At 43.9% G+C, this 16,385-nt stretch overlaps 1 protein-coding gene and 1 pseudogene across 1 annotated transcript in view; one reads left to right on the top strand and one right to left on the bottom strand.

Moving 5' to 3' along the window:
- Positions 1 to 16,385, bottom strand: part of Tspear (thrombospondin type laminin G domain and EAR repeats) — a 161,899-nt gene that overhangs the window by 134,938 nt on the left and 10,576 nt on the right. The window lies entirely within an intron of this gene.
- LOC104870714 lies at positions 13,927 to 14,538 on the top strand (annotated as a pseudogene).

Below are 16,385 nucleotides of genomic sequence, written 5' to 3'. Positions count from 1 at the left end.
ACTTTTGACCCATTTTCCATGGTTGGGGGAAATGTAAACTAGGTTAACCATTATGGAAATCAACATGGAGTTTCAAAAAAACACAAAAAATAGAAATTCCAGGGCTAGGGACTTAGTGCAGTGGCATCGCACCTGCCTCACAAGCACAAGGTCCTGAGTCTGATCCCTATCACCAGAAAAAAAAAGAAATTCCATTTAACCCAGCTATTCTGCTTCTAAGTATGTCCCCAGAGAGTTAAAGACATCATATTACAGTGATCTGTGCACACCCATGTTTATATTCGCACAACTCGTAACGACTATGTCTTGCAAGCAGCCCGTATGCCCATCAACAGATGAACGGAGAGAGAGATGAGTGTTTTATGCTGTTACAAAGATGTATTAAAGAAAAGCAAAACAAAACGAAACACCAAACAAAACCTGGGTCCTGGGCAGGCTCGGGGGCTCGTCCCGGGACACAGGAAACCCCACCAGGCTCATTCCGGCCACCTCCTGTCCTTTCTGCGCCCCGAGCTGCGGCTTTCCACGGAGAACAATGCCTCCGTCCAGCAGCCGCCACAGGGCCATCCCGCCCCTGACTGGCTCCTCGCTGGGACCCCTTCCTCTCCTCAGCGCCCGCCCCTCCTGGGTGAGCACCGCCTGTCAAGCACAGCCAGCCCTTCCCACCATCCCGCCCCGTCCCACCTGCGTCACTCTGAACCCTGGACACGCGGCCCGTGGGACCTCCCACGCTCCTGCCTCTGCCTTAACACTTGTTTGAAGTACGCAGGAGCCCAGAGCACACGCTCAGCCTCGCGCAGAATTCTGTCTCCCGAGTGGCAGCCCTGACCAGCTCCAACAGACGTTCAGCTTCTCCGCGCTGAGGGCCTCAGTTTCTCCTGAGGGTCGACTGGGGTTTCCGCTGAACCCTTCACCTTCACCCCACCCAAGGCCAGGAAACGCGGCGACCGAGAGCACGGAGAGACACAGAGGGGCATGGGAAAGTGCATTTATTGGGCTCCCGTGGGCGACAGGGGGACGCTGAGGACGAGGGCAGGCCCCTGCGGGTCGGGCAAAGGGAGGCTGCGGAGGCCTGTGCTGGATTCCAGCCCAGAGTCCAGCGGCTCAGCTCAGCGGGCCTCCCGGCGGCCGCAATGCTGAACGTGGGCCGCGCAAGTCTGTGTAGCTGTCCCGGCCACCTGGCCCGGCGACGGAGGTCATCAGCACGAGGAGGTGCAGCAGGAGGAGGTGCCGCACGAGACGGGGTTGCAGAGGAGCGTGGGGCACCCCGAGGACTGGCAGGAGGGGGCCAGGCTCACCGAGGGCCCGCAGCTCACGGGGACACACAGGGAAGACTGGCAGGAGGGCTGGCAGCTCCCCGAGGTCTGGCAGGAGGGCACCACGCACAGCACAGGCTTGCAGCTCACAGGCACGCAGCAGGCCGGCTGGCAGCCCGAGGAGCAGCTGGTGAGGCACATGGTGGCTGAGGTGGCTGTGGCTGGGAGGAGGGGGTGATGTGTGCAGCCTCCTCCCCGAGCAGCATTTATACCCGGCTCCGGGAGCCTCAGCGGTGTGAGCACACTGCTGTCTTCCTGCTTTGGCCTCCTCCGGTCGTCCCGGCTCACGTGCCCGTGTGCTTCTGTTTTGGTTCGGCCCCAGCTTGTTGACTCTGACGCTCTCCGTGCTCTCTCTGGCCTCCTTCACCTTCGTCCGTCCTCCAGCCTCCGTACAGAAGAGGGAAGAGCCAACCCCCGGAGAGACACATGATGAGGATGCCCAGCCTGCTCCTGACGGCGTACTGTGTCTGCCTCAGCTGTGGAGCTCCCATCCCGGATATGGGCTCTGCGTTCGAGTCTGTTGTTTGGTGTCCGGTCCATCATCGAGAGGTGATCGGCCTTGCCCAGTCCTGCGAGCCCCACTCCTCAGCCAGGTCCTCATCATCCTCACTCAATGATGGAGGGGTCTCAGCTCCCCTCCAACCTCTGCCTCTTCACCCTTCCCTATTTACAAAGACTGTTTCCATGTTTCCTTTTTTCATATGTTTTCCCTTATTTCCCTTCCCCAACCTTCCCCTTTTCCTTTAGACCTTTTCTTCCTATTTCACACTATTGATTGTACCATCTGAACCTTATTTACACTTTTAGTTTTTCACACCAGAGAAACTATTCGGTATTTACTCAAGCGTGTCCTATTTATTTCACTTAAGAGTATGGCCTCAATGTGCATCCATTTAGATATAAATGTCTCTAGTGTCTCATTCTTCATGGCTGAGTAGTTCTCCATTTTATAGAAAAACCGCATCTTCTTTATCCAGTCTCAGTTGATGGGCAATTGGGCTATTTCCAAATTTTAGCTATTACAAACCGTGCTGCTATAAACATGCATGTGTCCTTTGGAAAGATACCCAGCAGAGGGATAGCTGGGTCAAATGGGACCTCTAATCCTGGTGTTTTGAGGTATCTCTATATTGATTGCCACAGGGGTTGCAACAGTCTGCACTGCCACCAACAGTGGAGAAGGTTCCTATCTCCACACAGCCCTGCCAGCATTTGTTATTGATTTCTAGATAGCAGCCATTCTTTCTGGGGTGAGGTAGAACCTCAGTGTTGTTTTCATCTGCATCTCTCGAATGACCAGTGATGTGGAACATTTTTTTCATATATTTATTTGCTGCTTTTACTTCTTTGTTTGAGAAATGTCTGTTCATTTCAGATGCCCATTTTTTAATTGGGTCTTTATATTTAGGGGTCTGATTTTTTTTGAGTTATTTATATTTCCTAGACAGTAGTCCTGTGTCTGAGGAACAGCTGGTAAATTTTTTTTCCACATTATAGGTTGTCTCTTAGCTCTGTTGGTGGTTTCTCTTGCAGTGCAGAAGTTTTTTTAATAGGATGAGATCCCAGTTGTTGATCCTTTGTGAAAGTTCCCATGCTACTGGGGATTTTGTTCATAAAGTCTTTTCCTATGCCAATGTCTTCAAGAGTTCTACCTAACTTATTTTCCAGCAAGTTTAGTGTTTCTGTTTTGATATTTAGATTTTTTTTTTTTTTTTTATTTTTAATTTTTTTTTTTTTTTTTATTTTTAATTTTTTTTTTTTTTTTTTTTTTTTTTTTTGGTACTGGGGATCAAACTCGGGTCCTTGTGCTTACAAGGCAGGCAGTGAAACCACTGAGCTAAATCCCCGGCTGATATTTAGATCTTTAATCTACTTGGATTTTAGTTTAGTGGATGGTGAAAGATAGGGTTCTAGTTTTAACCTTTGGCAAGCTGAAAGCCAGTTTTTCCAACACCATTTATTAAAGAGGCTATCTTTCTACCAGTGAGGATAGTTGGCTTCTTTGTCAAAGATGAGGTAGCTGAGTATATTTGGAGTTGTTTCTGCATCTTCTAATCTATTCCACTGATCCTCAGATCTATTTCTTTGTCAGTACCATGCTGCTTTTATGACAGTGGCTTTGTAATACAGTTTCAATTTGGGGATTTTTAAAACCCCCTACCCCGTCATGTCTCTGTTGCCTAGAATGGCTTTTGCTATTCTAGGTCTCTTCTGGCTCCAAATGAAATTTTGGATTGTGTTTTCTAGTTCTGTGAAATATACCATTGGGATTTCAATTTGGATTGCATTGAATCTGTATACCAGTTTTAGAAGTATAGCCATTTTCACTATGTTGGTTCTTCCTGCCCAGGAGCAAGGGATGTCTTTCCATTTTCTGATATCCTCTTCAATCTCTTTTTTCAGAGGGCTGTAGTTTTCAGTTTTAGAGGACTCAAGAAGTACTCTTGAAGAAAACCATATCTGAGTACATAGTAAAGAAAATAATGAAAATTAAAATAAACAAAACCATGGAGGAAGTGGATTAAGAGACCAGAAGGCACAGGAACAGGAAGGCTGTGGTGCTGAGATGTGAGAGACACATACCCTGGCCCATTGTGTCCCCAGGTGTCCTGCAATTTCACACTTGCTCCCAGCTCTGTCTGACCTACTTCTGCGCGGCCAGGCTGAGGAGACCTTGCATTTGAGGGAAGCTCAGCCCCTTGGGATAAGCCCTCCTGGGCACCCCTTCAAATGTGCTTTCAGCCAGTGATTTAGCTCAGTGCTGCTGATGCCTGCATTGCAAGTGCAAGGTCCCAAGTTCGATCCCTGGTACGCCCCCTCAAAGAAAAAGGAAAAAAAAAAGATTCAAAGGGGCTTCCTGGGGCTTCCTGGGACATGCACTGCCATCTCTATTCTACTGTGACAATACAAAGCTCCCAGTGGCTCTAAGGGTCCAAAGAAGCTATTTCACCAATCTGCCAATGGCTCCCACACATCCTCCTGACTTGGGGCTTCAGTGGCCAGTCTAGCAGAGAATTAGAGTCCATGAAAAGGTACAAAGCAGCAAGCCAGTAGATTAACAATTCTATTGAAAGTATGGCCAGCAGAAATAACTAATGTGAAGACAGAGCATTAAAACTAGAAGACCAGTCATAGATATCATATATATACATACACACACACACACACATATATATGTATATGTATATGTGTATATGTAAATGTATATGTATATGTACATGTACATGTATATGTGTATATGTATATGTATATGTATATATGACAAGACAACATGAAACTGTATTTAAAAACTGCTAGATGATGGAAAGAAGGCTAACCTAAGTTTAATTGGAATTAGAAATAACAGCAGAAAACTTCCCAAATATGGGAAAAGAATTTATCATACAGACAAGAGAACCATATAGAACCTGAAATAGACACAATCAGAAAAGAACCTGTCCGTGACACATTCTACTCAAAATCCCAAAAGTCCAGCACAAGGACAATATCCCAAAAGCTGTTGGAGAAAAGCAAAGAATCACTTATGAAGGTAAACCCATCAGAATCTCAGCAGACTTCTCAACACAAACCTTACAGGCCAGCAGGGTTTAGAGAGAAATGTTCCATCCATAAAGGAAATTTCCAACCCAGACTGATATATCCTGTAAAATTATCTTTCAAAATTAATGGAAAAATAAGGTCTTTATATGACAAGAAGCACCTAAAAAATCAATGACCACCAAACCAACACTCCAAAAAATTCTCAAGGATATCTTAGAAAGAACAATGAAGCTAACTTTGTCAAAAGTTCTGATAGAATGAATACATCAGGCAGGGTGAGCAGTTAAGTAGAGGGGGAAAGTACAGAGATTCCTAAAAAACTAAAACTAGAAATTCCATTTGACCCAGCTACTCCCCTTCAGGTACATTCCTGAAGGAGTTAAAGACATCATGTTACAGTGAGCTATGCACACCCATGTTTATAGCAGCAGAATATATAACAGCCAAATCTTGGAAGCAGCCTACATGTCTATCAACAGATGAGTGGATAAAGGAAATATGGTGTTTTACATAATGGAGTACTAGTCTGTCATGAAGAAGGATGGATTTGAGTCATTTTAGGAAAATGGGTGCACCTTGAAGTCATAACATTAAGTAAAATAAAACAGAAACATAGTTTACATATTTTATGACTTCTCTGACATGAGCAGCCCAAAATAGAAATAAAGAGCAAAATAAAAGATAGATGATATGAAACAGAGCGATAGATCTTTTGCAAATGGCAGAAATGCATACGGGGAACTGGAGAGAGAGGGAAGGGGATGAAATAAAAGTTAAGGTGAATGGTGTATACGCACCAACTCCCCATGAGAAATGTGAGCACTGTGTACTGCACACGTGGGCCACAAGAGATAAGATGTGGAAAGGCAAAGCTAGTGCAATCAAAACAGTATGTTACCAACTCAAGAACGGGAACATAGACCAGTGGGACAGAGCTGTGAGTGACACTTGCCTACACACTGGTATTTATGGCCAACTGACCTCTGACAAAGACACCAAATCCATTCAGACGGGATTGGGCGTGTTCAGGGTAGAATGGCCACAGACTTTTTGTTGTTGTTTTGGTACGAGGGATTGAACTCTAGACCTTGTGCTTTCGAGGCAGGCGGCAGCACCCTTGAGCTATATCCCTGGCCCTTTTTTTTTTCAAATCCATTCAATAGGGAAAAGATTGGCCTTCAACAAATAGCACAGGGGAAAATCAAGTTCTACACTCAAAAAAATTAATGTCGGGTACTCATCTCTCCCCATATACAAAAATTAATCAATGCCCAAACTCAAAATAAATCAATGCCCTAAATTTAATAGCTAAAACCATAAAAAATCTTACAAGAAAATGTAGGGGAAAGTCTTCACAATGGATTCTGACAGATTACACAAAAGCACAAGCATAGAATATCCTCAGAATTTAAAATTTCTGTGTGATATTATCAAGAAAGTGTGAAGACAGTCGAAAAAAATGAGGAAATATTTGCAAATCATATATCTGATAAGTACTTAATATTCAGGATATGGAAAGAGCTCCTGCCACTCAACAACAAAAACAAACAACTCAAATATTAGCAAAGGACTGAATAAACATGTCTTCAGTGAAGACACACAAAAGCACAATAAACACACCACAGATCGAGATGTTTAATCTTCAGTCATCAGGAAAATGCAAACCACGCCATGGTGAGACACCACTTCACACCTATGAGACAGAGGTAATTAACAAAAAAGGACAGTAAGTGCCGGCCAAGATGTGGAGAAACTGGAACCCCCTTGCATCACCAGAGAGAATATAGCACAGCCTCCATGGGGACATTTTGTGCTTCCCCCGAGGCAAGACAGGGTCACCATCTGAGCCAGCAAGTCACACAGAGGAGAGGGTCTTTCAAACTTCAGAAAGAGACTCATGTTTTTTAAAAGGTCCCAAACAGACATTTGGGTGCCAGTGTCCTTTGCAGCACTATTCACAAATGGCCCCCAAAGGTAGAAATATCTAAGACATTACTGTGGGTCAATAGTAGGCCCATATTTGGTTTTTCTTAGTGCTCATAACATAACTATAAATCTCTTTTCTACAGCTAAAGATGATGCATTATTGGTTCTTGTGGTTTGTCAGATTGTATTTGCTGCTACAGATGATGCTGATTTGATTATAATAGCCAAGGTGACAAAGCTGTTGCTATTGACTGGTTTTCTTGGGGTGCCAATATCTGGATTGCTTTGGGGTCAGTAACAGTACTGTGGCCCAGCCCAGGGGCACTGGGTACTGGGTCAAACATGCTGCAACCTCTCCTCCCAAGTCAGTGGAGGGGTTGGACCTGGGACATGCCCGGAGGACAGCACTGAAATGTAGATGTGACCTGAAGAGGTCTCCATACTAAAGAAAAGCTCTCCACTACCATGAACCTGCAAGCCTCAACACAAAAACAGACAAACAAGTAGAAACATGAGAAGAAAAGTTGATAAAATGCCTCCAAAAACTCCAAACTGCCTCAAAATCAATATATGGGGCACTAAAGGGGAGGGGACCAAAAGCCTCGCAGCCAAATTGCTCACAATGACATCAGGGGAAAACCAAACAGATCAATAAGGCAATGTGCAGGTTCACAGAAGATATGAGTAAAGGGATCCTAGGCAAAATAAAGCAATCGGCGAGTCTGCAGGTCACACTCATAAATTGCTAGCAGAGCTAAACAAGATGATACAAAACATGCATAGAAAAGAGTTAGAGTTTACAAAAGGCTCCAAATAGAAATTCAGGCAATTACAAATCGAACAGAAGTATGAGCAGCAGAAGTGATTAGCACAAAGAGAGAGTGTCAGAACTAGAAGACAGGGCTGCTGCTGGGGATGAACTAATGAGAGGCTCCTTAAAAGCAACAAAAGAATGGGAAAAATAGATCCAAGAGCTCCTAGATTATGCAAAGAAGGCTCATCTAAGTTTAGTAGGAATTAGTGGAAAATTGGAAGATATCACAAATGACATTAAAAAGAGCCTGTTGACTTAAAGAATAGAACACTTCCCAAATACAAAGGGAAAAGAATTTCACAACAGGTGGGTGAGGCACAGAGAGACCAAATAGCCACGATCAGAGCAGAAGCTCTGGGAAGCACATCTGTGCGGCACCCATGGGCTGCAGCCGTGCTGAGAAACCTGAGTCCACGTCCGCAGGGCCCGACCCAAGAGCCTTGGATAACTTGAGAGACACTCCCAAGGTGGCCAAATTACAAGGCATTTCAACTACGAAGGAGCTGGGACGTCTGAATAACTTTACCAAGCTTCTTTGTGATCCTGGCCATGGAGAAGGAAAACTGGCTTTAACTCTGAAGGCATCAAGACTTCTTTGCGGTCAGCTTTATTAAATGAAGCAAAAGAAGTGTGAGCAGCAGGGCCATGAGCACTTCGACATCTCATCCCCCACTGCAGAAGGTGCTAAAATCAAGAGCGGACTCTTCATTGTGAGGTGCGCTGGCCGTCAGCAGAGCACCAAGGCAAGAGCACACAGCACTCTGACTCGTCAGGAAGATGGCGACTGAAAGCTCCCTGCTCCCCAGCTCTGTGGCCAGCACCCTAGCTGCCTTAGAAACGATGGGCTTCAGGGCGAGACAGAGCAGGCTGAGCTTGCAGCACCACAATCTGTGAGCCAAGTCAGAGTTCTCTTCAAGTAGTAAAACAGTGTGTGTTTCTCTGCTTGTTTGGTACTGAGGATCGAACTTTGGACCTTGCGCTTACGAGGCAGGTGGCAAAACCACTTAAAATATAGTGTTTTATAAAAAATACATCATATTTCTAATGCTTTTAATATATAATTTTAGTTATTAGCACACAAATAGAAAAAGGTATATTTCTGATAGGAAAGTGAAAGACTTGTTATTTAACAAATAATTTCAAAGTGATATTAAAGCTGTGTAAATCTTAAAGTTTTACTCATCGTGAAATTTAGTGTATGAATTGCCTAAAATCCACAATTATAATTAAGTTTCTTAAAGTCTAGCATTTCAACATTAATCATACCATATGACAAAGAAATTTACATGGAGGGGAAGAACTAAATCCTACACCAGAGAATTTTGAAATACTGTGTACAGTACCTCTTGATTTATATACAAATTTAGAAATATGATTAAGAAAATTTAGAATGTAAAAAAACTTTACTACTCATCAATGAATGGGATGCCTGGAAAGCTATACTCATAGTTAACATGTTATTTATAAAATGCTTTTATAGCTGGATATGGTGGTACACGCCTGTAATCCCAACCCTTGGGAGGCTGAAGCAGGAGGATCGCCATGAGCTCGAGACCAGCCTGGGCTACAAAAGTGAGTTCCAGGTCAGTCTCAACTATATAGTGAGACTCTGTCTTGAAAAAACAAACAAACAAAAATAAATAAAATACTTTTATAAATAAGCACAAAGAAAGTAAGTAAATGGCTGTAACTGAAGAAAAAGGAAATGAGGGGGAAATTATTTATATGGTAAGCAGGGGAAAGCCACAGTAAAATTAAAAGCCCTAATTAGGGAAAAAGCCAGATTATTCAACCTGAAATATGTCAGTTGGAAAAGTAAAAATATGAAATATATATTTAAATGTTTGGAAAACCCAAAAGTTAGAAAACAAAAGATAATAGAGAAATGAAGAAGAGAATATTTTAGGAGTTTTTAAAATTATAAATGTAATGTACATTTGAAAACTTACTAAAATAAATGGGTTTGGAGGGTTAGTATTAATTTCCAAAGGCATCAGGAAACATAAAGGATCAATAAATCATAGAAGTACTCAAAAGTATTGATGTTATAGTTACCTCCAAAAAGACTCATCAGTGTAGTTTTGTTTAAAAAAGAACAACTTGGTAATTCTTTTGTATATACTGATATGCTTGTGTGTGTGTGTGTGTGTGTGTGTGTGTGTGTATAACAAAAATAATTAGAAGGCTATTTTGTTTTCATTCTAGAATGTTTATATAAAACAGCACTCGAAGTTGTTCTCCATGGTAGACCTTTACAAACACTATAGAACGTCCTTTAAAGTCTGGTCTCACCATGTGGTCTTGAAGTTTTGATCTTCCAGCCTGAGCTTCTTGAGCAGCTAACATAGGCACATTCCACCATGCCCAGCTTATCCTTTCACCTCTAACCTTATATTGTTTAAAAACTTAACTATGATATTTGTAAGGCAAAATAACAAATACAGTTTATATACAGGAAAGTAAGTAGTATGACTGTTGATACACAATAACACCTTGGTTCCCAAATGCTTCAGTTCACAAACAATTGTTCAACAAAAGTTTGCCTCTGTTCACAAATTCCACATCAGGGGACAAATCCAACCATGGCAATCTTCCTCACACACACACAAATGCAGCTGTCTTCCCCAAAATCATAAGTGAGGTATTAGTGCACCTAGAAAACTCTGAATGATATAAAATACAAAATTTAAGTAATTTTAGTATAGTAGAATCTTGTGAAAATACAGATTCGGCAGACTTATGTTTCAATAATAGTAAATAATACTATGTACAAAGTAGAAAACTATGTGTGACAAATAAATGTATAATAGATATATGAAATACCAAAGAGAGAGAGAGAGAGAGAGAGAGAGAGAGAAAGAAAGAAAAAAAGCTCTGCCAGACAAATCATAGTCAATATTCTGTAAATTCATCAAAAGAACAAAATCTTGAAAGTGGTTAGAGAAAAAGAATGAATCATTTATGAAGGAAAATTCACTAGAATTACAGCAGACTTAGAGGCCATGATAGTTTACAATGAAGAGTTTAAAGACCTAAAAGAAAACAAATTCCAATCCAGACTCATAATCCTATAAAACTATCTTTCAAAATTGATGGTGAAATAAAGTATTTTCACAATAAAAGCACTTAAGAAACTAATGACAACTGAGTGAGTACTCCAAATAATTCTGAAGGGTATCCTAGAAAGAGACAATGATGCCAACAACGACAAAAGTTCTAATAAAATGACCAGGCGGCTGAGCAGATAAGGACAGGGAGAAGTGCAACAGGAAAACAAGGCAGGAATAAGTCAGCCCCTATCAGTAGTAACTCTCACTGTGAATGGTCTCGATTTGCAAGTCAAAAGAGTCACAGGCAGAATGGATCAAGAAACAAAATCCAACAGTGTGCTGCACACAAGAAACACATTTAGGACAAAAAGAAACTTACAGACTAAAAATCCAAAGATGGAAAACCCCCAAAACACAGATGTAGCTATCCTATTTTCAGACAAAGTAAACTTCAAACCAAAACTAATCAAAAGATGCAGGGACATCTACCTACTGGATAAGGGAAAACCCCAGCTAGAAGAGATAACAATTATTAACGTATATGCCCCAAACAACAGCACACATAACTTCATAAAAGAAGTACTACTGGAAAAAATAGATAAACAAAATCATAGGGGGGACCTCAATACTACTATCATAAATAGATCAACTAGACAAAGAAATATCAGAGTTGAATAAAACTTTTGAACAGGGGCCAGGGATTTAGCTCAGTGCCTGCCTCAAAAGTTCAAGGTCCTGAGTTCAATCTCTGGTACCAAAACAAACAAACAAACAAACCCTTTCAACAGTGGGACTTACTAGATATCTACAGAGTGTTTCAGCCAACAACAGAATATACATTCTTCTCCACACACCAGGAATTTTCTCCAAAATAGAGCACAAACAAGCCACTAAAGCAAACTTAAGAAAATGTAAAAGAATTGAAATTATATCATGCATATTTTCAGATCATAGCACAATAAAACTAGAAATCAACAACCAAAGAAAACACAGAAATTGAGCAAAGCATGGAAACTACACAACAAAGACAAAGTTAAGGAACACAAGATAGTTTCTGGAACTAAATGATAATGCCAGTGCAACATATTTAAAACATGTAGGACACAATGAAAGCAATCTCAAAAAGGAAGTCAAATTTTTAACTAAAAAAATTTATTCTGGTTTATCTTCAGATCGTATAAATCTTTTGCCTTTTTAATTTAAAAAAATTTAAAAGGAAGTTTATAGCTGTGGATGCCCACATCCTGAGCCCAAATAAATAACCTAAGGGTATAACACAAAGTCCTAGAAAAATGAGAACAACCTAAACCCAAATCAAGGACAAGAAAGGAAATTATAAAGATCAGAGCTGAAATCAATGAAACTGAAACAACAGTAAAAAATACAGAGAGTTTGTTCCTCCAAAGAATAAACAGACAAATCCTTAATCAGTCTAATAAGAAAAAGAGACAGAAGACCCAAATCTGTGTGAATAGAAATGGAAAAGGTGAAATCACAATGGACACTGACAAAAAAATTGTTAACAACGACTTGGCTAATTGTACACAAATAGATTGGAGAATTCAGAAGAAACAATTCCTAGATACAAAAGAATTACCCAAACTTAAAGAAGATTATAGAATCTTGAACAATCCAATAACCAGCAATGGAATTGAAGCAGCAATAAAAAAACCAAAACCCAAGGGTCCAGATGGATTCAATGCTGACTTCTCGAAAAGCTTCAGGGAAGCTCTAACACCAAAGCGCCTCAAGCTTTTTAATGAAATCAAAAGGACAGGAGTGCTGCCAAAATCATTGCTGGACACTAGCATTACTCTGACTGTAAAACCGGGTAAGGATCCAACTAAAACAGAGAACTACAGATCACACTCTTTAATGAATATAGATGCAAAAATCCTCAGTAAGACACTTGGAAAGAAAATGCAGTGAATCAGCAAAAAGATTAGGAATCACGACCAAGCAGGCCTCATCCAGGGGTGCAAGGATGGCCCACAAGCACAAATCAAAACAGAAGCAGGGACGACAGCCACATGAGCTTCTCAGTGGACGCAGAAAAAGGCAGACGGGTCTTTCACAAACGGGAAGGGTTGGGATGGAAGGGAGGGGAGGGAGAAGGGATAAGAAAGGGACTGAGCTGTGATCCCGGGACTCCTGAGGCGGAGGCAAGAGAAATGAAGCCTGGACTGGACCATGAGACTCTGCCTCAGAAAGCAAAGCCAAAACAAATCTGTGGCAACCAGATACAGCCTGAACTGCTGCAAGTGTTCTGAGACCGAAGTCAATTACAAAGCACAGGCTATGAGCAAAGTCTCAGCTCTGTAGATTTGGTACTCCCATTTTTATGTTGTGGCACATGAAGATAACTTTCCTTTCTTAAAGGATTCTGTTTTGAACATGGGGCTGGAGTTGAAGATACATCTTACTGTGCTTAGATCTTGTTTGGTGAATCGTAGCAAGTGGTAAAACCAGATTCAAAATGTCCACAGGTTTCATTTAAAAGAAAAGGAATTAAGGTGAACAGGTTCCCCCTCCACACAAGGAATGTGAACGCTGTGTACACACAAGTGTATGAATAAAAATAAATAAGAACGTTATGAAAACCAAAAAGAAAAAGGATACAGGCACACAGAAGTCCCCACCAGCAACTTTAGCTGAGTTGTGTAGGCTTTGCACAAGTACTTAATTGTGCCTCAGTTTCCTCCTCTAGGAAGATAACAGCACCAACCTCATGAAGTTGTGAGAGTTAATGAGTTAATATTTATACACATGATCAGAATAGTTGCTGGCACCAAGCAGGACTTATTATTATCTAACAAAACAAACAAATGTAGTTCCCAAGCCAGTCCCTGAGCAACAGACATAGGTCAAAATTTATATCTTCCAAAAAAGAGGTAGAAAATAAGGATTAAATACATCGATAATCCCATTGAGGGTCAAGAAGGCAGAAGAAAACTATGGCAAGAAGCCCCGTAATATGATTAGACAGGGACAGAGGGAGCTATGATGCCCCTAACTTTCAGCGCAGGATTAAATCCAGCCAGGGGGCATGGCACCATCCCCACCCTAGTACAGGGTACCCCTGTGTGCCAACTTCAAGGGAGTTTTACCAGCTCAGCCAGCCACAGTCACGGGCCCAGAAAAGCTTCTCCTAGGCCCACCTCGAAACAACAGGGAAGGGGGCGGGTAGGGATGACAAACACAGGCTTGAGTGGTATATGAGCACTGCATACCCTCCATTCTGTACACAACTACACTCACACTCACACACACCTCACTCACACTCACACTCACACACTCACTCCCAGCCCAACCCCGCCATGGCCGCCTCCACCATGTCCGTCTGCTCTGAGCCCTGGCAGGTGGACGACTGCGCAGAGAGCTGCTGCGAGCCCCCCTGCTGCGCCCCCAGCTGCTGCCAGCCCAGCTGCTGCGCCCCGGCCCCCTGCCTGAGCCTCATCTGCACCCCAGTGAGCTGTGAGTCCAGCCCGTGCTGCCAGGCTTGCTGCTCCTCCTCCTGCCAGCCGTCCTGCTGTGAGCCTGTCTGCTGCACCCAAGCCCATCAGTTGCACAGCTGCCTGCTGCAAGCCTATCTGCTTGGGGGCCTCCTCCTCCTGCTGCCAGCAGTCTAGCTGCCGGCCGTCCTGCTGCACACCCTTCTGCTGCCAGCCTGCCTGCTGCATGCCCTTCTCCTCCATGCCTCTGCTCTGTCACTCCACCTGCCCCCGCCAGGCCTGCTGCAGGCTCTCCCTTGCCCAGAAGTCCTGCTGCTGACCTGCTGGTCCCCAGGGCCAGCAGACTCAGGTCACCTCAAGGCTTCCAAATTGCAGCAATTTCGAATAAAGCTGCAACGTACATTTGTGTATGGATTTCTATGTAGACGTGAGTCTTTCGGGTAAATCCTACCAGTGTGATGGCTGGATCATGACAGCGTGTTTTGTTTTGTAAGGCACCAGCAAACCGCTGTGAAAGTGGCTACAGTGCTTTGCGTTTCCCCAGTGATGAAGGAGGGTTCCTGTGGCTCTGCATCCCTGAGGCCTCTGGTGCTGTCAGTGTTTTGAATGTGGGCTGTGCTAATGGGCATGCAGAGGCTGCTCGTTGCAATTTTGACTCTCATTTTTCTCAGGTGTGACATGGGATGTCAGCTCACGCGCTTGTTTGCACTTGTAGATCTCTGGTGAGGTCTCTGTTCAGCTTCTTTGCCTATTTTAGTTGGGTTGCTTACTGTCCTATTGAAGAGTTTAAAATATTACATATTATAGGTACCAGCCTTTACAGAAACATAACTTATGAAGATATCTTCCCGTCTGCGCGACTCCTCCTCCTCCATGTATCAATTTTAAATCATTCCAGTAAAGAAGCCCTTAGGTCCAGATTGTCTGTGATGAATTCTGCCCAAGCATTTAAAGAAAACGGTGACATTACGGGAGAAGTTCAGGCCTGGCTGGGCCAGGTGCACCACACTCCTGTCTCCTGAGAAAGCTCAGAAACCATGCTGAAACCAAGCTTGCCTAAGTGCGTAGATGCTGGGTCTAACAGGCTACACCTCCGCCCCTAGTCCATGGCTCCTTCGCCTGGCCCAAGAAGAATCACCCCACCGTATGCCTAGCCAATAAGATATTGCCCAATGTTCTCCACTAATGTATGGATCTGCATAACCTATAAGAAAGTGCCATGTAATTAAATGCTCCTTCCACATGGTTGTCCACACGTAAGATATATAAGCCTGTGCATTTCCTCAATAAAGTGGAAGCGTTCCAGAAACCTCCCCGGAGTCTGCCTGGTGATTCCGCATCTTGCCCTCCCAGTCCGAGCTCCCAAACTGAACTCTGTAGACCAAACAGCAGAGGACAACAGTTACAGCTATACACAAGCCCTTCCAGAAAACGGAAGACCAAACACATTGCCACTCATTTACAGGGTCAGCCACACGCTAGGCAGGACCGAGACATTACATGGAAAGAAAGACAGACCCATTTCCACTGAAATGCAGACAACCAAATCCACAACAAAGCATCAGCAAACCAAATGCCAGAGTCGTGAGAAGGATGGGACAGGCCAGGATCCTCCGGGAATGTAAGGCTACATCCATAACAAACACCCACGGATGTGGGGACCACGGGAGGGTTTGCCGTGTGAACGGGCCGAGGGGAGGCAGCGTGACCACATCAAGGGTCACAGAGGAGCTGACAGACTCACCAAGCCTCACCTTCACAAGCGCTGTCTAGCAGCGGGGAGTGGGTGAAGGCTCATGATCCGGGCTGCCCTGAGGCACCCACCCGGGGGAGACGGCAAGGACCCGCCCTCTCCCCCTGCAGGAACTGCGTGTCACCACCCTGGATGTCACCCGGGGACCTGGAGACAAGGCCTGGGCTGAGCACCTGAGCAGCTGCTCCCTGCGGACAGCACAGAACCGGGAGTCACAGGGAGACCCGGAGCTGAGCCCGTTCAGCCAGGCTGAGGGACCGAGCTTAAGCGGCAGTGGCAGCAAAGCCCAGCTGTGTTTCCAGGCGCGCCACTAATGAAGAACTCAACTGTGCTGGGTAAAGGACGATCTACACTAGAATAAAAGCGTCGGCTTCACCACATATGGAGCGGAACGTGTAGCTCAGGCAAACACGATGGGAGAAACCAAACGGGACCACAGCCAGCGCAGCCGCACCGCCCTGTGGGTTGCACTCAGGCCTCGCGTCCGGCCAGCCACGCTGAGCTCCCGGGCGCCCCAGGTACAGCCCCGCAGAG

This window comes from Fukomys damarensis, unplaced genomic scaffold (assembly GCF_012274545.1).
Source record: "Fukomys damarensis isolate Sample0158 unplaced genomic scaffold, DMR_v1.0_HiC HiC_scaffold_24, whole genome shotgun sequence".
NCBI lineage: Eukaryota > Metazoa > Chordata > Mammalia > Rodentia > Bathyergidae > Fukomys > Fukomys damarensis.
This window is presented reverse-complemented; position numbering and strand designations above follow the sequence as displayed.